General features: G+C 41.2%; 2 long non-coding RNA genes across 2 annotated transcripts in view; both read left to right on the top strand.

Moving 5' to 3' along the window:
* LOC110939169 overlaps positions 1-27,105 on the top strand; it is a 43,487-nt gene that overhangs the window by 1,840 nt on the left and 14,542 nt on the right. The window lies entirely within an intron of this gene.
* LOC110939170 lies at positions 2,959-4,526 on the top strand. The gene is made up of 4 exons (XR_002592032.1): positions 2,959-3,030; positions 3,542-3,651; positions 4,001-4,051; positions 4,463-4,526. It is a non-coding gene; the product is annotated as an uncharacterized LOC110939170 (long non-coding RNA).

Genomic DNA, 27,105 nt, shown 5'->3' with positions numbered 1-27,105 from the left:
ATCCCACACCCACAAGGGTGTGACTAAATCAGGTTGCGATACCAACTTCCCATAGTAATGAAAAAAGGTCATCCCAAGAAAGAAAGTGTGAGTCGATACCACATCCCATACTCATGAGGAAAGAGCGTGAATCTAAAATATGCTTGCTTGACTAAATTCAATAACCGAATGAACACATAACCAAATAATAAATAAACTACACACTGATATTGCATGCTAGATAACAATTAAAAATGAATAAGAAAATTTGTGATAGAATGATACACCCCAAAAAGTTAATGCAAAAATGAGAATATAATTTACTCACTGTTTGTGAAAATTCGATCCACTAAATATACAACCACACAATTTGTGAAATTCGACAATATATTATCGTAAAAATTAATAACAACCCTAAAGAATTATAAAATAAATAACAAGCAACAACTCTACGAAATTAGGTTCCCCTATTTGGAGAGTTATAATACCCAATTAAATATTTAGAAAAATACCCAAAACCAATATTTTTATTTTATAAATCAATTAAATTGTAAATAATTACAAAAATAATAATTTAACAGGCTAATCATTCAACAAGTGCCAATATTATTCCAAATTATTGAAAACTCATTTAGTGGAATAACTAATCTGATTTTAGCTTAAATATGTATTTATATTTAAAGTAATCAAATTTATAAAAGAATATATTTATTACTAATTTTATAAGATCAATTAATTGCAAATAATTACCAACAATTACAGCCCGTTTCCTGACATTTTCTTTGAGCAATTCTCCCGACCAAAAAGGAAAACAATTCAATTTTTTTAAAAAATCAGAATATTTATTTATTAAGTAAAAAAGAAATTAGTAACAATGTTTAAAATATTTATATTGAATTATGGGTAAATTACACTTTTCGTCCTTTATGTTTGTACCGAATTGCAGTGGATAACCTTTAACTTAAATAATTACAATCACGGTCCTTCTTTTATTAAAAGTATTACACCCTTGGTCCTTTAGCACTAACCAAGTTAAAATTTTCAGTTAAATCCATTTGTATAAAGGTAAGTTAGTCTTTTTACTTAATTATTTATAATTTTATAATATTTAATAAATAAAAGAATATAACATTTAAAAACTTAAAAAATAAATATAAATACTCTATCTTCTCCCTCTTTAAAAAGCTTACTCTCCCTCTCTCTCTTCTCCGGCAAGTTCCCAACAAGCCACCACTAAAGTTAAGGTCACTCCGGCGAGTTCCCAACATAAACAAATGTGTATATATACCACCCACTAGTATATTATTCAACTTTTTTATTTGATTTATACTGGCCCATCATTAAAAGCTAGGGTGTGATGTGATTCAAATTTGCCCGTCATAGAAATCACCTACCACTAACAACCCAGCACCATCACCCATCAACAAATACCCACAACTGCCGCCAATAAACAACAACCCGCCATCGCCGAGAACTAGAACCACCACCACCACCACAAATTCGCCGCCACCACTTAAGCAATCAACTTCCATTCTTGCAGATCTGTTCTTTTCAGGAGGTAGATCTGGTAAAAGTTCAAGTTTTTTAGAGAGAAAAAAATAGGGTTTTTAGAGAGAGAAACTAGAGAAATGGAGAAAAAAATGTTGGAAACCTGGTGAACGACTGTGGTGGTTGTTGCGACGGTGGTGTGGTGGCGGTGGCGTGGTTACAGGCAGTGGTGGTTTTTTTCTTCTGAAGATTATGTTTTAGAAGTTGATGTTTGAAATAGTTCTGATTTGCAGAAGGTTACATAAGGGAGATCTTGGGATGGATGAGATTTGCAGGGGAAGGTAGAGATGGGGGTTGGAGTGTGGTGGTGGTGATGGGTGTTTGAGAGAGGATGGGGGATTATACGTAGTGTAACACTTTTCATCCTTTATATTAGTAAAATTACTAATTTACCCCCATGTAAATGGCACATGCCATATTTAACTGAAAATTTTAATTAAGTTAGGATTAAAGGATGTATGGTGTAATGCTTTTAACAAAAGAAGGACCGTGATTGTAATTATTGAAGTTAAAGGTCATCCACTGCAATCGGGTACATACATAAAGGACGAAAAGTGTAATTTACCCTTGATTTATTTTCTATTTTTAATTGATTTCTACATGATAAAATTCATGAATTATGAATGTATAAGATTATAATATTATTACATTCTTTAATCGTGTGATAAGGATTATATAGAAATTTATGATTTACTTTTTTATATATTCAACCCATGTAATACACAGGTTTATAACACTTACAAGTTAAGATGATAGTTAATCTAGATTTTTTTAGTCCTTTGTAATACACGGGTTTATAAGCTAGTGTACTTCATATTTTAAGTTACCTCTTGTATTAGACAAGATTTATCTAAAGTGCCCCTCATGTAAGGACAGGTATCAGGATTTTAAGGAATCACATGGATGGAGTTAATTTTAGGGGCTAAAAAGGTTAGGAAAATGGCATTGGTGGTTGAAGTGTCATAAAACTCCTTTATGAACTATGAGCTGATACAGTTAAAGTAACTTAACCACATGCGCCAAAAACGTAATTTACTTTTTTCATTAAAAGGGTAAAAAGAAATCCAATTTGCCCTATTAATGTGCAAGACACGTAACCGAACTTTACATATAAAATTAACTGTCGTTAAACAACAAGACATAAACTATCACAGCATATGAACATAAAGGATCAACTTTGTCGGTTCGTTATATTTAGGATTAAAAGTGAAATTCACAATATATCTAAAGGTCGAAAACTCTAATTTACTAGTAAAAGAATAACTTTATTTGCATTATGATAGATCAAAATGATATTTTCTATAATAGTTCGGTTCAATTTTGAAAGCTCTTAAAATTCTTAAGGTAATTATAGTAAAATTTGCATTAGGGTAACCCCACAGTTCCTATTTAAACAAACACAATACCATTTTCATTATAATCACTCAATCACCGCCGCACCCTCTCTTCTCTCATTCATCTACATCCTTGCCACAAAGATGGCACCTCTTTTTCGGTGCAAATGTAAGAGCTTTTATTTATTTTACTTTTATCTAATTTGATTTGCCTCATAATCTTTCTTTATATTTTTAAAAATCACTTTTTTTTTTCAAAAGTACTAATGTGATAATTTTGGTTTAATTAATTGTATGGATATGTATGCTTTGATTTTGTTGGATTTGATGTAACATATACGCAAATTAACTCTATCGGTTTGAAAATTTAAGAAATTCATTGCCAAATACATTTTTAGAATTTTTATTTTTGTATAAGCATGTTCTAGAATGGATCTGTAAACAAATGAAGAAGAATTTGTAACAAATATTCTTTTTGTTCCTTATTTGACGTGTAGTTATGAGGATTTTTTTTTTGTTCCTTATTTGAGGTGTAGTTATGAGGATTTTGTGTTTTTTTTTTGTTTGTTTTGTTGCTTATAAATGTTAGGTTTGCTATTATTTACCGATCTCACATCACTTTGACGTGTAGTTGTGAGGATTTTATGTTTTTTACTTGTTTTGTTGGTTATAAATATTAGGTTTGGTGTTATTCACCGATCTCACGTCACAAACGGGTCTGGCTAATCATTTTGGAGCAGACTATAGCATGTTGATTGTTCATGGCGTTTCAAGGGCTCAATTGAGAAAGGTAAAATCCAAAACCATTCAAACTACTTAAGAAAGTCAAACGCGAAATTGCAAAAAAAAAAAAAAAAAGAAAAGAAAAAGAAAAGAAAGAAAGAAAAGAGGAATCAAGCGATGTTGTAAAATTAAAAATAAAAAATATTGTTTTATATAATCTGATATGGATTAAAACAAAATTATTATATTAAGTTGTGAGCTTTACTTAACAATGATGATCTATATATATTACCACCTAAAGCCCTTTGACATGGTAAATTATATTATATAAAAAATAGAAAATAATTCAAATTTTATGTCTGTTTTTATTTTTTTGTATGTGTTTAGATTATCTAAGTTTGCTTGTCATATGTCAGGCTGGTATATCTCAAACGCCTCCATGAAACCCGTGGTTGGTGGTGTGTGAGGTAAACGCACACCTATTATTGTTTCCTAGTTTGATAACTGTATAGTCGTCCTATACAGGGTTGCCTACTTAACAAAAAAAGTAAACCCTGTGTTTGGTCCCCCAAATTTTTTAGATCCTTATTTTGAAATACCATGTATTTATATAAATATAATAACGGATATTTATAAATGCAATTGGTTTAATTTACCTACACAGAACAATTGGAGCTCGGGTTTTCTTCTAGATAACAATTGAAGCTTATAATTCTATTGAATTCAAAATGATTTGGCTTTTTGGTCATATTTTAACACTATATTTTTCGGATCAACCCACATAACCCTTATTTCAAATGTTTGAATGTATTATTTACATTGAGCAAAACCAGTGGACTCGCCAACTTTCTATTGACACTCTAAGGCTTGATTTGCAGGTTGTTAGGTACATCAGTGCACAGAAACTTGCAGTCTAAGGAGCTTGAAGTGTCATGTTGCGTGTTGTTAGGTACATCAGTGCACAGAAACTTGTTTGATATGATTGGTGGAAATTTGGGGTGTGACAGTTTGGTATCAGAGCCACTGGTTATAGAGAACTCGGTTTTAAAAATGTTTTCATAAAACCAGACTATAACCGAATTGATCCAAACGATGACCATGACACTCAGCTCCAGACTGCAAGGTTCGTTTCTCATCTACTAATGCATAGTATATCTAGTGTACACATATGTATAACATTACACGTGAATTCACACTTGGCACAGCAGCATGAGCCCTTATATTACCAACCCTTGTTATGTGATCTGTTAGTGTGACACTATCCATTGATTATTGTAATTCTTAACCCTGTGATACCTTACGTTTGCTGTTTGGATGAGGGGAACCTTTTAGCGCGAGTTAAAAGGCACTGAGATAAGCATACAAATTGCCTTATTATTATGGGTGCACACATAATAATAATGTGGGGTGCATGTGAGTCCCAGTGAGGTTTAACGAGTGTGAGAGGGGTTCCGCTCTGTTAATTGACGTTATGTTAGAACACAACAGTCCATGGGAGTCATAGCAGTGATTGTCTCCTACTCGAACATGATCTTTTCACTCCTTTCTGAATCCTTACAAATCTCGATGCTATCAGGTATTATCTGAACACACATCTGAACGCCTAGCGAAACGTGTAGAATGTTAGGTGCTTGAACGAACGTCCTTGAGCTGGTCTATACCTTTCTCGCCTCTCTTCGTTTGCTGGGACTCTATGTATTGACGTCTTAGACTCCGAAGTGTGATCACTTCGGCAACACTCTCGCAGCATACCGTGTATTACTCAATCGACTTACTAGATCGATAGACAAAAGGGTGAGCGTAGTATTTTACCGACCTCAGTATTTGGACAACCCTGATTACCGGCAACGAACACCAGCGAATTGGCTTCAAACGGATCATTCACCCTAGTTAGCGACTTATGGGAGTCAACTCTTACAAACCAAACGGGACATACACGATGACAATGGACTGTAGAAAGGAATGGATAACTGCCAGTGCAACGAGCGGCGCCTTAGGACGCGGCACGGAATGTGTTATGATGGACCATGTTGGTGAAAGATCGTAGGGCTCTGTTTCGAGCAATAATAGTAGAGGCAACAGTCACGGCAACATCAAGGCACTCGTAATCGTAGTCTATAGTAGGGAAATGAAGGTGCCTACGGCATGGATCGCCCATTGTTAAATCAAGAAGACAACAACCAAGGGAACGACAGAAGTACTAGAAATCCTCGTAACAATAGCAACAACATTGGAAATGATGCTCGTGGAGGGGCATTTAGGATTGGCGTGAGCGACGCCAGGAATACAACAGCATGGTGGCCTGCACGTTCTTGATAACGAATCGACTGACGGCAAGTCAATTGAAACCTTATATGTTCGTTGGGATGCAAACTTGATCTCGTGGGTCAACTGTTCGACATTGACCTACTTCCCAATACTCTTGTAAGTTTTGACATGGTCGTTGACATGGACTTGGTTATCTATGTATCAAGCAGCAAATTCTCTGCAAAAAAAAAAAAAAAAAAAAAAAAAAAAAAAAAGAAAATCGTGCGTTCCCTCTCCCAGTGGGGAATCCTTATCAGTTTGAGATCATCATAGTGGTGCCATTGTTGGCATCATCTCAATCGTGAAAGCCCGGAAGTGTCTACGGAAGGGCTACTCTGCTATACTAGCTCTTGTCACCGATTCGCCACTTTAAGAAAGGAAGATCGAGTATCTTCCAGTTATTCGTGAATTTCCTGACGTGTCTTCTGAAGAGTTACCTGGTTTACTTCCACATCGTTAGGTGGAATTTCAGAATAGACCTTATGCTAATCTTGATTTCCTTCTGGGATACAACAATCCCTTAGGTTCGCTAGATACTATCACAGCTTCATCATAGGATTTTCGAAGGTTTCGTAACTTCAACCTCCTTAGCATAGCGGGGAGTTGTGAATTCCTGAGAAATAAAATCGGAGAACGTCTTTGCAGCTTTTGAAACCCAACCCTACAACACGCGGAGCATCGCTTCTATCCGAGGGTACCGATGATCCAGCGATATACCATGATGGTGTTACGGAGAGGAACTGCACGACCTACAATCTCCGGTGGAAACCGTGGTCGTTGGATTTAAGTGAGAGGCATTACTTAGACGGTACCGAATGCACCGATTAGACCGATCACAAGGGCCTCCAGTGCACCCTTGTTTCAATAGAGCTAACCATGTGATGGCATCGCTAGATGGAACTTCCGAACGAACACGGGATTAGGAGAACTATACCCACGCATCCCTGTAGACGAACCTTATCACTTTCACTTGTCATCGCTGCTAGAAGTGAAGCAGTCACAGTTACACGCGTTTGTCGTTTTGCAACACTAACCTTTACCCACCAAACTCTGTTTTGGACAAATGATACACCCGCGCGACCGCAATGTAACGAACCTCCCTGTTGTGCCATGCTGCCATGCACCACTACTGGAAATTATCTTTAGACAACAAATTTGCTGGCCAAATCCTTCGGATGTTTAATGGACCCCTGTTTCGCTCGATTCTTTGTACGAACCTCATTAATTCCCTGTTTCTTTGATTGGCAACTAATATAACAAAACGCTAACCACCATACCATGATTTCCACCGATCACAAGATTAGCCCCCCCCCCCAGGCGTTGTAAAGTATCTATAGATCGAGTTCGTCGGAACTCACTTCAAGCCATTGTTTTAGATCAATTTTCGGGACGAAAATTCTTTCAAGTTGGGGATGATGTGACACCCCGCGAAAACGCTTAACAAAACTAGTGTCCTCAGTGACTGTTGGTTAAATTTCGGGGCGAGATTCCTTTTCAAGTTGGGAATGATGCCACAACTGAGCAGAACCCGCAACAATCCTGATTTCTCACTTCGTTTCTCTCACACTTGGCACTTGCCAAATTTCGGGACGAAATTTCTTTCAAGTTGGGGATGATGTGACAACCCGTAATTCTGAGGTTAGTTGCCTTAGATTCCATAACCTCTGACGCATATTATTTAAATTATTTCGCGATCCTACAAATTCGTTTAATTAGATGTGCACTCGAAATCGTTTATTGGACCTCAAATACCAGATCATTTAAGTATAACTTGTCTATGGAACAATCGGACCTCATGGGCTTTAAGCGAGTCTCGGCCCATATATCTTGTTCTACTTGACCAGCCCATATACAGCCATATCACTAATCGACCACAACTATCATTGTCCATCATGTAACCCAATCCAACTCATACTATCGGCCCAGCAGATTACCATTTAGTAAAGGGAACCGGCCCCCTTCTTATTGTTGTAATGAGGTGATTGGGCTTGAGCCCATTCCTTGTTTATTAATTCTCAGCATATGGCATAGAATAATCGGCCCATCCCTTGTTTAAGTAAATGGACTCAAGTCCATTCCAGCTTAAAGTTGAACCGCCCAACTTATGTGTTATAATACGTAAAGGATTAGGAGGGTTATAAGGATAAAACAAACCCTACCTCTCCACATCTCTTGATCGCACGAGTTCTGTGGATACCCCCCCTTCTTCGAAATCGGACGTGCTTGAGTACTCCTTATTCATCTTCGGTCAGTAAATTCGCTTTGATGTTAAAATTCTAATTATTCGATCTTGTTATATGGGTGCTAGATTAACAAAGTATGTGCGTATGTATGTTTTATTGTGATGTTTAACTGTGGGCCGATTAGCATGATGATGAGTGGTAGTGTATATATGAGTAGTAAATGGATTCGAGTAGGTTGTATGTGATTGGCTGTATGACGTTTTGATCCAGGGTAACGTATAAATATTTGTTAAACTCAATCATAAATAAGTTGAAGCCATTGCATATAGACTCACTTTGTGGAGTATGATTATATTATGTAAAATTTGAGGATTCGTTTTGAGAGGATCAATACAAGTTGTCAGTATTAGCACATGAAGCTTTAAAAGTTGCAAAGTTACTTGGTCCAATTAAAAATTCATTGTGTGTAAAGTTGTCGGCCATTTTAATATTTCAGATTGCATGATCATTTAAAGGTGTTGGCCAATGGACATGCATGTTGATAATTGGTATTGTTATATGATGAGTTAATTGCTGAACTGATTTCATAATTCCAATAGGGAACTGTGAAACATTAACTAGAGAATTAGGGTTGACGTTGTTGGAACCGAGTTGGGCTGTACACAACACTAATGGGCTACAGGCCTTCTTACACATACAGTTGGGCCGAACCATGTAAAGAAACCAGTTAGGTAGTCACATATAAGAATGTTTGATGCATCGAATTTATTAATGGTCGCATAAATTGTGAACTAGCACTACTCGATATATGTTATAAAATGATTTACATCATATGCTAGGTGTTAAGAGGAAAATGATGTGTTATGGGCAATGGACTTTATGATAAACTGTTACAACTTGTATAAGGGTAATGAACTGATAAGATGCATGATTAACTGGTATGGCTTGTATAGTGATATATGGTGATATGTGAATTACTTGTTTGTTACTCGAATGATGTGTAAGAAGAATCCGTGATCTATGTGTAACTGACTGTCTCTATTAAACACGATAGGATTTGATTGATCAATTGGTTAACGAACGTTTAATCTAACCGAGCAAACCAAGGTGAGTTCACTGCACTTTTCTCAAGCATGCGTCCCGGTGGTTTGGGACAACTGGTAAACATTTGGAAGGGAAACATTGGGTAAATAACTTAATCGGGTTTGGTTATTGCCTGGAGGGCAATGGGGGTGATTAGTTGATAGCGCTATTAGGTGGGAAACCTCACACCGGGCCGTAAGGACGGGCGTGAACTAATTATCTGGGTATGGCTATGGTTGTTAGAGGCACACTCCTCGGATACATATGGGCACTCTCCCTAGGGTATCTAACGATGGCAACATGGCAAACAGTCGTTAAGGGGTAACCACTCCCCGGATACACATGGGCACATTCCCTAGGGTATCTAACATGAGCAACGTCGTAACACAACATTGAATCGCATTAACATATATCTGGTAACACAACACGTTAACGAAACCTTGAACTCACCAGCGTAGTCTGACACACTTGTTTACATGCTTGTAGGTGATTACTGGAGGAACTTGGGAGCTTGCTGTCTGATGCTGCTGGAGTGGTTGTGGTCATAATAAACAGTTATTTGATTTGCTTTTGATACATATACGCACTTATACATTTATGCTTCCGCTCAGTACTTTGGTTTTGGTTTAACTTTCAAACAATACATTTCTATTGATTTGGTATTTATTTATAACTTGTGTTTGATATGATTGGTGGCTCTTTGTTGAATCGTTACACCTCCATTAGGGACACGCCCTAGGTGGAAATTTGGGGTGTGACACACTCCCTAGGTGGTAATTTGGGGGTGTGACAGTTTGGTATCAGAGCCACTGGTTATAGTGAACTTGGTTTTAAAATGTTTTATAAAACCAGACTATAACTGAACTGACACGACATTGACCATGACACTCAGCTTCAGGCAGCAAGGTTCGTCTCTTATTTACTATTGCATAGCATAGTTAGCACATACTCATGATTAGTATCACACCCGAACGCACACTTGATATTACAATACGAATTACTATGCTATCTGTTTATGCTACGTGTTTTAAGGGTAGGACTCTACTTGAACATACATGCTCTATGTTGTGATGTCGTCGGTCGTACTGCATGAATTTGGGGAAACCTTTTAACATGAGTAGGGAGGAACTGAGATAACCATGCAAATCGGGTTATTATTATGGGTGCACACATAATAACAACGTGGGGTGCATGTGAGTCCCAGTAAATCTCGATTAGTGTGAAAAAGGAATCCCACGTTGTTAGTCAATCTTGTATTAAAACTTCGAAAACTGTGAATACTATAGCAATACTTGACATCCGCTTGAAATAGTCTGTTAATTCGTTCCTTTTTACCATACTTGTAGAATAATGAACGGACGTGGTGGAGGTCGTCGTGGTGGACGTAATGGAGGCCGCGGTGGTGGGCGTGGTGAAATCCATATGACCCAAGCTGAGCTAGAAGCATTACTCAACGCTCAGGTGGCTGCAGCCTTGGCAGCTTATCAGGCTGGTATGACACGTACCAGACATTCCCTTCCTTTGAATCGTAAACTTGATGTCTTACTTGTTGGTATATTTTTCCTCGTTAATAGGTCAGCCCGCGCCACAAAACCAGCCTCACCCACCGGTCTGCACTTTTAAAACTTTCATGGATTGTAAGCCACAGACCTTCAGTGGCACTGAAGGGGCTGTGGGACTTATACGCTGGTTCGAAAAGGCGGAGTCAGTGTTTGCGATATGTAACTGCCCAGTTGGGGATAGAGTAAAGTTTGCAGCAGGCACGCTTTAGGATGGTGCCTTGACCTGGTGGAATGCCCAGGTCCAACTGCTAGGTATTGAGGCGGAAAACGCCACTACGTGGGATGATTTTAAAGAACTGATGAGAGAGGAATACTGTCCTCGAGATGAAATAGCGAAGTTAGAGAATGAGTACTATCATCTGACAATGGTGGGGTCTGAAATCGAGGCGTATGTGAAGCGGTCATATGAGTTAGCTGATTTGTGTCCAAACTTGTCCCGACCCATGCCACGAAGAATCGAGTTGTTTATTAAGGGGTTACCTCCACGGGTGAAGGGTTTAGTTACAGCAGCGAATCTCAATAACCTAACCCAGATTGTTAGATTGGCACATAAAATCGTTGACCAGGAGGTGGAGAGCGACTCATTGCCACCTCGTATTTCTAGCACTACCACAGCTGCCACTACTTCCACTGCATCTGCTGCTGATAGCAAACGTAAGTGGAACGATACAGACAAGGGGTCCAACTCTGCACAGCCTCAGAAGAAGACGGATACTGGCAGCACCCGCAGTTCCAGTCAGACAGCATCAGTGAATCAGAACGCGAGTAACAAATCAGGGCAGGGATCATATGCGGGGAAGCTACCCTTGTGCAGCAAGTGTAACTATCATCACAAGGGACAGTGTGCTCGGGTTTGTCATCGATGTAATCGACCAGGGCATATGGCTAGGGATTGTAGGGCCACTTTTCCAGCTCAGCAGCAGCCGTCACAGCAGATGGGTAGGCATCAATCTCAACAAAATCAGGGTACTCAGAGAGGGTGTTATCAGTGTGGGGCCGAGGGGCACTTCAAGCGAGACTGCCCTCAGCTGAAGCAGAACACAGGGGGTAGTAATGGGAACAACAATGCGGGGAACAATGCGGGTAATGTCGCGCGTGGGCGCGGGTTTGTGTTGGGAGCTGGTGAAGCGCGGAACGACGACAACGTGGTTACTGGTACGTTTTCAGTGAATGGTGTTATTGCTTCTATTTTATTTGATTCTGGTGCCGACTAGAGTTACGTGTCTTTGGGGTTCAGTTCTCAATTAGGGTTAAGTCCTACACTTCTCGTAATGAAACACATAGTAGAAATCGCAAATGGTAAAACAATCGAAGCTACACATGTTCTACTTGGGTGTAAAATCGATCTTCTGGGTCAAGTATTCGACATTGACTTAATACCTATTACCCTTGGAAGCTTCGACGTGATCGTTGGAATGGACTGGCTGTCCAAGTATCAAGCGGAGATTCTCTGTAAGGAGAAGATCATACGTGTTCCCCTTCCTAGTGGGGAATTTTTATCAGTTCAGGGTCATCGCAGTGGGACCCCGGTTAGCATTGTTTCAACAATGAAGGCTCAGAAGTATCTGCGTAAGGGTTATTCCGCAATTTTTGCTCTTGTCACTGATTCCCAGTCAGATGAAAGGAAGATTGAAGATCTTCCAGTTGTACGTGAATATCCTGACGTATTTCCTGAGGAACTCCCTGGCCTACCTCCACATCGTCAGGTGGAATTCCAGATAGACCTCGCCCCAGCGGCAGCCCCGGTTGCTCGTGCGCCATACCGTCTTGCGCCAGGGGAGTTGCAGGAATTGTCAAACCAACTCCAAGAGCTATTGGATAGGGGTTTCATCCGACCTAGCTCTTCCCCTTGGGGAGCCCCAGTTCTATTTGTGAAGAAGAAGGATGGGTCTTTCCGGATGTGTGTAGATTATCGTGAGCTCAATAAGGTGACGATTAAAAACCGTTATCCTTTGCCTCGTATTGACGATCTGTTTGACCAGCTGCAAGGGTCAAGTTTCTATTCAAAAATCGACTTAAGGTCGGGATATCATCAGGTGCGAGTTAGAGAAGAAGACGTTCCCAAAACAGCGTTCCGGACGCGATATGGTCACTACGAGTTCTTGGTTATGCCATTCGGGTTGACCAACGCACCAGCGGTCTTCATGGATCTCATGAACCGCGTGTGCAAGCCATACCTTGATGACTTCGTTATCGTTTTTATCGACGACATTCTAATTTATTCCAAGAGCAAGGAAGATCATGAGCGGCATCTGCGCCTCATCTTAGAACTCCTGAGGAGGGAGCAACTGTACGCAAAATTTTCGAAGTGTGATTTTTGGATACGGGAGGTGCATTTTCTGGGGCATATAGTTAATGAGTTGGGCATACATGTGGATCCTGCCAAGATCGACGTCATTAGAAATTGGGCGGCACCAAAGAATCCTTCGGAGGTGCGGCAATTTCTCGGTCTAGCAGGGTACTATCGTCGTTTTATTCAGAACTTCTCGAAGATTGCTCAGCCACTCACCTCATTAACACAGAAGAAGGTAGTTTACTCATGGGGAACGAAACAGGAGGATGCATTCCAACTTTTGAAACAAAAATTATGCAGCGCGCCGATTCTATCTCTACCAGAAGGTACCGAGGATTTTGTGGTTTATTGTGATGCTTCGATTCAGGGTCTCGGTTGCGTGCTGATGCAACGCGAGAAGGTGATAGCTTATGCTTCTCGTCAGTTGAAAGTACACGAGAAAAACTACACGACACACGACTTGGAGTTGGGAGCAGTAGTCTTTGCACTGAAGATATGGAGGCATTATCTATACGGCACGAAATGCACCATCTATACGGATCACAAAAGCCTACAGCATATCTTCGACCAGAAAGAATTGAATATGCGTCAGCGTCGCTGGGTAGAGTTGTTCAATGATTATGAGTGTGCCATCAAGTATCACCCGGGTAAAGCTAACGTTGTAGCGGATGCTCTTAGCCGCAAGGAACCAAAACCGAAGCGTATTCGTGCCCTACAGCTTACTATTCACTCTGATTTACCTGCTCGGATCCGTACAGCTCAGATTGAAGCGTTAAAGGAAGAAAATATCGAGGCTGAAGGATTACGAGGTCTACACAAGAAGAAGTTCGAGCAACGGTCTGACGGTATCTACTACTTCATGGAACGAATATGGGTTCCTTCATTTGGTGATCTTCGAGAGCTTGTGATGGACGAAGCACACAAGTCACGATATTCTATTCACCCAGGGTCTGATAAGATGTACCAGGATCTCAAGGTTTTGTATTGGTGGCCGAATATGAAAGCTCTCATCGCAACATACGTGAGTAAGTGCTTGACTTGCGCTAGGGTCAAAGCAGAGTACCAGAAACCTTCGGGTCTACTCCAGCAGCCGGAGATACCCATGTGGAAATGGGAACAGATCGCTATGGATTTTGTTACGGGGTTACCGAGAACGCAGGCTGGGAACGATACTATATGGGTGATTGTCGACCGTCTCACAAAGTCAGCACACTTCTTAGCAATCAAGGAGACAGATAAGTATTCGCAGCTCGCAGCAGTATACCTTAAAGAGGTGGTTTCTAGGCACGGAGTGCCGACTTCTATTATTTCCGATCGAGATCCTCGTTTTACTTCGGAGTTATGTCAGGCTATGCATAAGTCGTTCGGCTCGCGTCTCGATATGAGCACAGCCTATCACCCACAAACAGATGGTCAGAGTGAACGCACCATTCAGACGCTCGAAGACATGTTGCGGGCATGCGTTATTGATTTTGGGAAAGGATGGGAGAAGCACTTGCCGTTGGTAGAGTTTTCCTACAATAACAGCTATCACACCAGTATCAAGGCGGCACCATTTGAGGCACTGTACGGGAGGAAGTGTCGTTCACCTCTTTGCTGGGCTGAGGTAGGTGATAGTCAGATCACAGGTCCTGAGATAGTACTCGAAACTTCAGACAAAATCGTGAAAATCAGAGAACGTATGGCAGCTGCTCGTGATCGTCAGAAAGCCTATGCAGACAAGCGTGCCAAAGAGGTAGTGTTTGAAGTGAATGACCGAGTCATGTTGAAAGTCTCACCGTGGAAAGGGGTTGTGCGCTTTGGGAAACGTGGCAAGCTGAATCCACGATATGTTGGGCCGTTTAAGGTTCTGGAGCGTATCGGTAAAGTGGCTTATAGATTGGAATTACCTACTGAACTGGGTAATGTTCACGATGTATTCCATGTGTCGCAGTTGAAGAGGTGCTATGCTGACGACCCATTAACGGTACCTTTACAAGAGTTAAAGATCGACGACAAGCTGCAGTTTGTTGAAGAACCCATCGAGATCATGGACCGTGAGCTCAAAGTGCGTAAACACAGTCGTATTCCAATCGTTAGGGTTCGTTGGAACTCAAGACGTGGACCGGAGTTCACGTGGGAGCGCGAGGATCAGATGAAACTAAAGTACCCTCACCTCTTTCCCGAAGACAAGGCAGAGTCAAGCAAAACTGGTGAATCTCGGGGCGAGATTCCCCTTCAAGTTGGGGATGATGTCACACCTGAGCAAAATCCGCAACAATCTTGAATTCACATTTCATTCTTTCGTGCTTACTTGTCAAATTTCGGGACGAAATTTCTTTCAAGTTGTGGATGATGTGACAACCCGAACTTCAAGGTCAGTATCGTTTAATAGTATCGTTTAATCTTATGATCTTGACTTATCGTTATTCATCCCTTTTCCTTGTGCGGAACGCTCTGTGTTATTATAAACTTATTATATGTAAGGACGGGTTGGTAATCACACGCACACACACCCGAAGCCAATCCGAGTACATTGGCACCGGAATTACGTTTGGGTTTGGTAAAGCCCAAGTCGAGCATTGTAATTGGGCCGGCTAGTGGTTTTAGCGAATATACACGCACCTGTTAGGCCCTATCTACACAAATCCAATCAAGACTTAGAAGGGGGCTGGGTAATATTGAAAGTGGGCCGGTTAGCATGAGTTAATGGTCATACGTGCATATAAGTATCATGTATATGGCCCTCATATTAAGATACACTTAATCACAAAACCCTAGGCCCTCTAGAATAAGCGACGGCGATTAGATCATTCGAAGAATCTCTCCTGTTCGCTACTCGCTACAATCTTGTGGTTAGTATGATATTATCTGTTTAGTTTTATTTGATTGCTTTTGTCCACATGCGAACCTATGTGATGCATGCTCAGAATCATAGGATGTATTATGTTCTAGAAACTAGGATTGCATAGAATGGTGGGTTATTCAAATCAATGATCTGGTCATGTGTGATATTCTCGGCCATGTGTGATATTCTCGGCCATGTGTTGTGTTTAATAAATGAAATTATATGTGTTAATAAATGGAATGGCAGCCACTTGTGTTAATAAATAGAATTGTAAGTGCACATGTGATTAATATGGAAGCCTCTTGATTTGATGTATGCCTCTAAAGTTAACCAATGATGTCAAATCCACTTTGTAACTTTTGAACCCACTGATTGTGTTGGTCCTATCAAGATAGTTCATTGAATTCACTTTATTTAAATAACAAAAGTTGACATGCTAGTATTCTTGGTGGTCCAATGAATGTGAAGCTAAGTGTTTGATAAGTTAGATAGTCATGAAAATAGGGGGCGGCCACATGCTTTAGTTGGCGGCCACATGCTGGTAATGTTGGTCCAATCAGGCAAAGTGATAGCATTAATGTACTTGTAATATTTAATAGTTATTTTGAATAACAAACATAAGTAACATAAAACCCAAATGATATGTGATCGATTTTATATGTACAATGGGGCTGGGCCTCTATGGAATTTCATGGGCACTTATAACAGAATAGGATTGGATAATTTTAAAAAGGGGGTGAAACAAGTTGTTGGGCCAACCATTCTGGGCCGAATAAGCTGCCAAAGTGGTGACCGTATGGGGTAGGACTTGGCTGTACAATATGTGTTGGATTTGTTAATAATTATGTTCTTACATGGCCTACCTTTGAATTATTTATGTGTATAACATTGGGTTTGAGGGGTGTACAAACAGGTTATGTATGTATGTATTTGGCATGTCGGGTAGTCACATGTGTGCGTGTTATGAACTAAGAATATACTTGATGTGAACCTCGCATGAGTTAAATAGTTGTATGCTAAGTACATGTAAACTGATCATAATTGGTAACCTTATAGGACACGTTGATTTACTGAATAGCAAGTAGCAAATCCTACCGAGCAAACCAAAGGTGAGTTCACTACATTCGAGCATGCGTCCCAGTGGTTGGGGACAGTCAGTGGGTATTCCATGGGGGGATAAGGCTTTGGGTAAAAACGAGTATATTGGTTAATGATCTCACCTATCATCTTTTGTAAGTCCCTCATCGGGTATTAGTTAGTAGCGCTACTTAGGTTTGGCACCCTCACACCGCTCCTGTAGAGGACGGAGGTGAACTAATGACCCAGTCTGGCCCAGTACTAGATAGGAGTACGTGGGAAGGGCAGTCGCGTATTTCAGGAGCCGTCGTTGTTCGGAATTGAGATATTAACAATATTACTTGCATTGGTTATTGAACTGTTTTACATACAACGGGTAACAAACGTTTTCTAAAACTGTGAACTCGCCAGCTTTGTCTGATACGTGTGTTACATGCTCGCAGGATCTTAGGTACTGGGAATACAGGAACTTGCTGGCTGGAGGGTGAGAGTGGTCATGGTCATGCAGAGGACTTATTTGTCAAACACTTAATTATCATGAACGTTTAGTATTTACTTTATGGATTATTTACGCTTCCGCTGAACTTATGGTTTTGGATAATTTACGTTTGGGATTTTCAGTATTATTAAACAATGGAACTCATTTTAATCTTGTGATTCAATGTAATTGGTGGCTCATTACTAGTCGTCACACGCCTAACAGGGACACTCCCTAGGTGGTAATTTGGGGGTGTGACATACAGCCCGTTTCCTGACATTTTCTTTGAGCAATTCTCCCGACGAAAAAGGAAAACAATTCAGTTTTTTAAAAAATCAGAATATTTATGTATTATGTAAAAACTAAATTAGTAACAATATTTAAAATATTTTTATTGATTTATGGGTAAGTTACACTTTTCGTCCTTTATGTTTGTACCGAATTGCAGTGGATAACCTTTAACTTAAATAATTACAATCACGGTCCTTCTTTTATTAAAAGCATTACACCCTTGGTCCTTTAGCACTAACCAAGTTAAAATTTTCAGTTAAATCCATTTGTATAAGGGTAAGTTAGTCTTTTTATTTAATTATTTATAATTTTATAATATCTAATAAATAAAATAATATAACATTTAAAAACTTAAAAAACAAATATAAATACTCTATCTTCTCCCTCTTTAAAAAGCTTACTCTCCCTCTCTCTCATCTCCGGCAAGTTCCCAACAAGCCACCACTAAAGTTAAGGTCACTCTGGCGAGTTTCCAACATAAACAAATGTGTATATATACCACCCACTAGTATATTATTCAACTTTTTTATTTGATTTATACTGGCCCATCATTAAAAGCTAGGGTGTGATGTGATTCAAATTTGCCCGTCACAGAAATCACCTACCACTAACAACCCAGCACCATCACCCACCAATAAAAACCCACAGCTGCCGCCACCAACAACAACCCGCCATCGTCGAGAACTAGAACAACCACCACCACCACAAATGCGCCGCCACCACTCAAGCAATCAACTTCCATTCTTGCAGATCTGTTCTTTTCAGGAGGTAGATCTGGTAAAAGTTCAAGTTTTTTAGAGAGAAAAAATAGGGTTTTTAGAAAGAGAAGCTAGAGAAATGGAGAAAAAAATGTTGGAAACCTGGTGAACGACTGTGGTGGTTGTTGCGACGGTGGTGTGGTGGCGGTGGCGTGGTTACAGGCGGTGGTGGTTTTTTTCTTCTGAAGATTATATTTTAGAAGTTGATGTTTGAAATAGTTCAGATTTGTAGAAGGTTACATTAGGGAGATCTTGGGATGGATGAGATTTGCAGCGGAAGGTAGAGATGGGGGTTGGAGTTTGGTGGTGGTGATGGATGTTTAAGAGAGGATGGGGGATTATATGTAGTGAAACACTTGAGGTTCCACTTCAAGAGCTAAAGATCGACGACAAGGTGCAGGTGTCGAGAAATCCATCGAAAACCTAGTAGAATTTCAATCGCGAGAGTTCGTTGGAACTCAATACGAGGACCGGAGTTCGTGTGGGAACGCGAAGATCAAATGAAACTCAAGTATCCTCAACTTCTTCCTGTTGATCAATTTGATATCACTGGTGAATTCGGGACGAAATTTCTTTCAAGTTGGGGATGATGTGACACCCGAGGAAAGTCTACAGCAATTTTGATTTATCACTTCACTGCACTGTGCGTACTTGTCAAATTTCGGGACGAAATTTCTTTCAAGTTGGGGATGATGTTGTCACACCCTCAATTACCACCTAGGGAGTATCCCTGTTAGGCGTGTGACCACTAGTAATGAGCCACCAATTACATTGAATCCATAAATTTAAAATAAAGTTTCATCATTTAGTAGTAATAAAATCCAAACATAAGTAATTCGAAAACCAACAAGTTCAGCGGAAGCTTTAACGTGACATATTGTAAATACTTTCCAAACAACCATAGTAAATAAATGTTTGATAAATAACTCATCAATGCAACCATGACCACTCACGCCCTCCAGCTAGCAAGTTCCTGTTCCCAAGTACCTAACGACCTGCGAGCATGTAACAAGTGTATCAGACAAAGCTGGCGAGTCCACAGTTTAAGAAAACGTTTGTTACCCGTTGATTGTAAAATAGTTCGATAACCAATGCAAGTAATATTGTTAATATCTCAATTCCGAACAAGACGGCTCCTGAAATACATGACTGCCCTTCCCACGTACTCCTATCTAGTACTGGGCCACGACTGGGTCATTAGTTCACATCCGTCCTATCTAGGAGCGGTGTGAGGGTGCCAAACCTAAGTAGCGCTACCAACTAATACCCGTTACCCTCCAGGTAACATAATAAGGGACTTACAAAAATGATAGGTGAGAATATTAACCAATATACCCGTTTTTACCCAAACCACTGACTGTCCCCAACCACTGGGACGCATGCTCGAATGTAGTGAACTCACCTTAGATTTGCTCGGTTTGTTATGTTATGTGTTCACCGTTGACCGACCAACCCTAGAATAATTACCATTACTCATCAGTTTTGTATTCACATTGCATCGCATAGATCGTTACAGACTCCACAAGTACCAAACACATATAGCACATAATCCGACAGATTATCATAGCAAGTGTACGGACCCTAATACCCTCATGTTGCAAGTCGTACTCCCAATATCATAAAGTCACATAGTCGAATTCTCAAGCTAGACCACACATTACACTATAGACATTTAGGTCACACGTCATTTTGTTTCACAACTATAACCGATGAACAGCTACTTAACCATCCATTTCATCAATCTACTAAAGACACGGCCCACTAGTCTTACCTACATAGGTGCGGGTGTGACCCTGGGTCAACTAGACCACAACCATTCCGCAGCCTATGACCCAAACTAGCCCAGCCCAATTATGCCTTAGGCACTGCCCCGCTTAAATGCAGCCCAACGGCTTCACACATGGCCCAAATCGAACAATCACATTGTATGCATCTGTGTATCCAATAGTTATATGCGACCCTATCTAACAACCAATCTCATTACTCTAACAATCTAAATAACAAATGTCAGTCCAAGCAAAATATATATATCAACTGTTAATGTGCTCGGTCTAATATATGTGTATATATCAACTGTTAATGTGCCCAGTCTAATATATGTGTATATATATACCAACTGTTACTACACTCGGCACAAGCAAAAATCCCCAATTATGAGTACAATGTTCATGCCAGGACCTAACATTAACTAAATCATGCAATTTTGAATAACATCTCTAGTGATAATGAAAACAAATAAACTCCTATTGGACCTCCATTCTTTACACTATCATCACATGCACCTGTCATCAACATTTAATATTTTGACTATTGTGATATGTTTAGGATGCACATGGTTTGGTGACATCAAAATTAGCAATTACATGACCGCCATTTACACCTTCAAAATCAGCCAACCCTATCAAATCCTCACCCACCATTCTACAACTCTATTGGACCTTTAAGGTTAGTGTGCACCAAAATTGATTTGATATCCTCCACTATTACATCAAAATTTATTATGGATCTTACTACATGCACACACATCGATGATAGTCAACATTATTATCCAACATTTAGTCATTTTCACACAATCAAGTATATGTCACACAATCAACACGTTCACATTTAATCAAAGCCATCAACAAGTTAGACAAATAAAACAAGATACTAACCGACTGTGATGATCTCGACTGGGGGTCTTGGGTTTCGCTACTGCCGCACGTAGGAGGTAAGGTAGGGTAGGGTAGGGTTTGTTGTGATATGCGTACCAACAAGTTACGTTCATGACATATAAGGGTTAACAACCATTTAAAGTGGGCTAATATCTAATTATAGTGGGCCGGTTACAAGTTTACATTGGTTACTCCCTATGGGCCGAAATTAATAAAACACACATGATGATCATTCAAGGCACGTTAAGGACTAGTTGAGCTTAGGAGTTCTATTTGGGTCGATATCATAGGTATAGTTATAAAGCCCAACCTATACACGATCCGAAAAATGTCAATAAGTTATTTAATCTGGTTACCGAACGTTTAAGTTTAATGAAGTTAAGATTACAAGGTCACACGTCACTAACCTTGAAAGTTCGGGTTGTCACATCATCCCCAACTTGAAAGAAATTTCGTCCCGAAATTTGACAGATAGGTACAGAGGAGGGAAGTGAGGAATCAAGATTGCTGTGGATTTTGCTCTGGTGTTACATCATCCCCAACTTGAAGGGGAATTTCGTCCCGAAATCCACTTGTTTCACCCGGTTTAGACTTGTCGCTAGGAAAAAGATGAGGATACTTGAGCTTCATCTGATCCTCACGCTCCCATGTGAACTCCGGTCCACGTCTTGAGTTCCAACGAACTCTCACAATCGGAATACGACTACGTTTACGTACCTTGACCTCCCGATCCATGATCTCAATAGGCTCTTCAACAAACTGCAGCTTGTCATCAATCTTGAGCTCTTGAAACGGTACAACTAGTGTTTCGTTAACCAAACACTTCTTCAACTGTGAAACGTGAAAGACATTGTGAACATTACCCAACTCAGCAGGTAACTCAAGCTTGTAAGCGACTTTACCGATCCGCTCCAGGATTTTGAATGGCCCAACATATCGCGGATTAAGCTTGCCACGCTTCCCGAAACGTACAACACCCTTCCACGGTGAAACTTACAACATAACACGATCACCTACTGCAAACTCTAACGGTTTGCTACGCTTGTCAGCGTAGCTCTTCTGACGGTCACGCGCTGCTGCCATGCGGTTCCTGATCTGAACAATCTTTTCCGAAGTTTCTAGTACAAGCTCTGGACCTGTAATCTGACTGTCTCCCACTTCGGCCCAACAAAGAGGAGAACGGCATTTCCGCCCGTACAATGCTTCGAACGGAGCGGCCTTGATACTAGTATGGTAGCTGTTGTTGTAGGAGAATTCTATCAACGGCAAGTGTTTCTCCCATCCCTTCCCAAAATCAATCACACACACCCGTAGCATGTCTTCAAGCGTCTGAATGGTGCGCTCACTCTGACCATCCGTCTGTGGGTGATAAGCAGTACTCATGTCGAGGCGTGAACCGAACGATTTGTGCATAGCCTGCCATAACTCAGAAGTAAAACGCGGATCTCGATCTGAAATGATAGAAGTTGGTACCCCGTGCCTAGATACAACCTCCTTAAGATAGACTGCTGCAAGCTGTGAATACTTATCTGTTTCCTTGATTGCCAGGAAGTGTGCTGACTTCGTGAGACGGTCGACAATCACCCAAATAGTATCGTTCCCAGCCTGCGTTTTTGGTAATCCCGTAACGAAATCCATGGCGATCTGTTCCCATTTCCACATGGGTATCTCTGGCTGCTGGAGTAGACCCGAAGGTTTCTGGTACTCTGCTTTGACCCTAGCACAAGTCAAGCACTTACTCACGTATGTTGCGATGATAGCTTTCATATTCGGCCACCAATACAAGACTTTGAGATCCTGATACATCTTATCAGACCCCGGGTGAATAGAGTATCGTGACTTATGTGCTTCCTCCATCACAAGTTCGCGGAGATCGCCAAACAGAGGAACCCATAATCTCCCCATAAAATAGTAAATGCCATCAGACTTTTGCTCGAACTTTTGTTCATACCACGCAAGCCCTCTACTTCAATGTTTCCAACCTTTAAGGCCTCGACCTGAGCTGAATGAATCCGTGTGGGTAGATCAGAGTGAATAGTAAGCTGTAGAGCACGAACACGCTTCGGCTTCGTTTCCTTGCGGCTAAGAGCATCTGCTACAACGTTAGCTTTACCTGGGTGATACTTGATGGCACACTCGTAATCATTGAACAACTCTACCCAACGACGCTGACGCATATTCAATTCTTTCTGGTCGAAGATATGTTGAAGGCTCTTGTGATCCGTATAGATAGTGCATTTTATACCGTACAGATAATGCCTCCAAATCTTCAGTGCAAAGACCACTGCTCCTAACTCCAAGTCGTGTGTCGTATAGTTCTTCTCGTGTACTTTCAACTGTCGAGAAGCGTAAGCTATTACCTTCTCGTGTTGCATCAACACGCAACCGAGACCCTGAATCGAAGCATCACAGTAAACCACAAAATCCTCGGTACCATCTGGTAGAGGTAGAATTGGCGCGCTGCATAATTTTTATTTCAAAAGCTGGAAAGCATCCTCCTGTTTCGTTCCCCAAGAGTAAACTACCTTCTTCTGTGTTAATGAGGTGAGTGGCTGAGCAATCTTCGAAAAGTTCTGAATAAAACGACGATAATACCCTGCTAGACCGAGAAATTGCCGCACCTCCGAAGGATTCTTTGGTGCCGCCCAATTTCTAATGGCGTCGATCTTGGCAGGATCCACATGTATGCCCATCTCATTAACTATATGCCCCAGAAAATGTACCTCCCGTATCCAAAAATCACACTTAGAAAATTTCGCGTACAACTGCTCCCTCCTCAGGAGTTCTAGGATAAGGCGTTGATGTTGCTCATGATCCTCCTTGTTCTTGGAATAAATTAGAATGTCGTCGATAAAAACGATAACGAAGTCGTCAAGGTATGGCTTGCACACGCGGTTCATGAGATCCATGAAGACCGCTGGTGCGTTGGTCAACCCGAATGGCATAACCAAGAACTCATAGTGACCGTATCGCGTCCGAAACGCTGTTTTGGGAACGTCTTCCTCTCTGACTCGCACCTGATGATATCCCGACCTTAAGTCGATCTTAGAGTAAAAACTTGACCCTTGCAGTTGGTCAAACAGGTCATCGATACGAGGCAAAGGATAACGATTTTTGACCGTCATCTTGTTGAGCTCGCGATAATCTATACACATCCGAAAAGACCCATCCTTCTTCTTCACAAATAGGACTGGGGCTCCCCAGGGGAAAGAGCTAGGTCGGATGAAACCCCTATCCAACAGCTCTTGGAGTTGGTTTGACAATTCCTGCAGTTCCCCTGGCGTAAGACGATAAGGAGCACAAGCAATCGGGGCTGCCGCTGGGGCGAGGTCGATCTGGAATTCCACCTGACGATGTGGAGGTAAACCAGAGAGTTCCTCAGGAAAGACGTCAGGAAATTCACGAACAACTGGAAGATCCTCAATCTTCCTTTCATCAGACTGTGAATCAGTGACAAGGGCTAAAATAGCAGGATAGCCCTTACGCAGGTACTTCTGAGCCTTCATATCTGAAACAATGCTAACCGGGGTCCCACTGCGATGACCCTGAACCGTTAAATATTCTCCACCAGGAAGGGGGACACGTACGATCTTCTCCTTACAGAGAATCTCCTCCTGATACTTGGACAACCAGTCCATACAGATAATCACGTCGAAGCTTCCAAGAGTAATGGGAAGTAGGTCAATGTCGAACACTTGACCCAGAAGATCGAGTTTACACCCAACTAAGACATGCGAAGCTTCGATTGTTTTACCATTTGCTATCTCTACTATGTGTTTCGTTACAAGAGGTGTAGGACTTAACCCTAACTGACGACTGAATCCCAAAGACACGTAACTCCAATCGGCACCAGAGTCAAATAAAATGGAAGAGTATACACCGTTTACTGAAAACGTACCAGTAACCACATTGCCGTCGTTTCGTGCTTCCCCTGCTCCTATAACAAACCCGCGCCCACGCGAAACATTACCCCATTGTTTCCAGCATTATTATTCCCGTTGTTACCCCCTGTGTTCTGCTTCAGCTGAGGGCAGTCTCGCTTGAAGTGCCCCTCGGCCCCACACTGATAACACCCTTTTTGAGTACCCTGGTTCTGCTAAGTCTGTTGTCTACCCGACTGCTGTGATGGCTGCTGCTGAGCTGGAAGTGTAGCCCTACAATCCCTAGCCACGTGCCCTGATCGGTTACACCGATGACAAACCCGAGCACACTGTCCCTTGTGATGATAGTTACACTTGTTGCACAAAGGTAGCTTCCCCGCATATGATCCCTGCCCTGACTTGTTACTCTGGTTTTGATTCACTGACGATGACTGGCTGAAGCTGCGGCTGCTGCCAGAGTATCCGTTCTCTTCTGAGGCTGTGCGGAGTTGGACCCCTTGTCCATATCGTTCCACTTACGTTTGCTATCAGTAGTAGGTGCAGTGGAAGTAGTAGCGGCTGTAGTAGTACTAGAAATACGTGGTGGCAGTGAGTTGCTCTCCACCTCTTGATCAACGATCTTGTGAGCCAAACGAACAATCTGAGTTAAGTTATTAAGGTTTGCCGTAGTAACCAAACCCTTCACCCGTGGAGGTAACCCCTTAATGAACAACTCAATCCTTCGAGACATAGGTCGGGACAAATTCGGACACAAGTCAGCCAACTCATATGACCGCTTCACGTATGCTTCAATCTCAGACCCCACCATTTTCAGATCATAGTACTCATTTTCTAATTTCTGTATTTCATCACGAGGGCAATATTCCTCCCTCATCAACTCTTTAAAGTCGTCCCACGTAGTGGCGTTCGCCGCCTCAATGCCCAACAGCTTAACCTGGGCATTCCACCATGTCAGGGCACCATCCTCTAGCGTGCCCGCAGCATACTTCACTCTGTCCCCAACCGGACAGTTACACATCGCGAATACGGACTCTGCCTTCTCGAACCAGCGCAAGAATCCTACAACCCCTTCAGTCCCACTGAAGGTCTGCGGCTTACAATCCATGAAGGTTTTAAACGTGCAAACAGGTGGATGGTGCGGATTCTGTTGCACCTGTTGACCAGCCTGATAAGCCGCTAAGGCTTCAGCCACGCGAGTGTTAATAAGATCGGTTAACTCAGCCTGAGTCATAGCAATATCGCCACGTCCACCACCGCGGCCTCCACCACGTCCGTTCATGATTCTATAAATATGAGAAAAGGAACGAATTAACAGACAAGTTCAAGTAGATGTCAAGTATTGCTATGGGATTCACAGTTTTCGACGTTCTAATACAAGATTGACTAACAACGCGGAATTCCTTTTTCACACTAGTCGAGATTTACTGGGACTCACATGCACCCCACGTTGTTATTATGTGTGCACCCATAATAATAACCCAGTTTGCATGTTTATCTCAGTTCCTCCCAACTCGTGTTAAATGGTTTCCCCAAATTCAAGCAGCATGACCAATGACATCACAACATAGAGCATGTAAGTTCAAGAAGAGTCCTACTCTTAAAACACGTAGCATAGACCGATAACATATGAGTTCGTATTGTAATGTCAAGTGTGCGTTTGAGTGTGATACTAATCATGAGTATGTACTAAATATGCTATGCATTAGTAAATAAGAGACGAACCTTGCTTCCTGGAGCTGAGTGTCATTGTCAATGTCGGATCAGTTCAGTTGTAGTCTGGTTTTATAAAACGTTTCAAAACCAAGTTCACTATAACCAGTGGCTCTGATACCAAACTGTCACACCCTCAATTACCACCTAGGGAGTATCCCTGTTAGGCGTGTGACCACTAGTAATGAGCCACCAATTACATTGAATCCATAAATTTAAAATAAAGTTTCATCATTTAGTAGTAATAAAATCCAAACATAAGTAATTCGAAAACCAACAAGTTCAGTGGAAGCTTTAACGTGACATATTGTAAATACTTTCCAAACAACCATAGTAAATAAATGTTTGATAAATAACTCATCAATGCAACCATGACCACTCACGCCCTCCAGCTAGCAAGTTCCTGTTCCCAAGTAC

Source organism: Helianthus annuus, chromosome 5 (assembly GCF_002127325.2).
Source record: "Helianthus annuus cultivar XRQ/B chromosome 5, HanXRQr2.0-SUNRISE, whole genome shotgun sequence".
In the NCBI taxonomy this organism is placed as follows: Eukaryota; Viridiplantae; Streptophyta; class Magnoliopsida; order Asterales; family Asteraceae; genus Helianthus; species Helianthus annuus.
The sequence above is the reverse complement of the archived record's forward strand: the minus strand, read 5'-3'. Positions and strand labels throughout refer to the sequence as shown.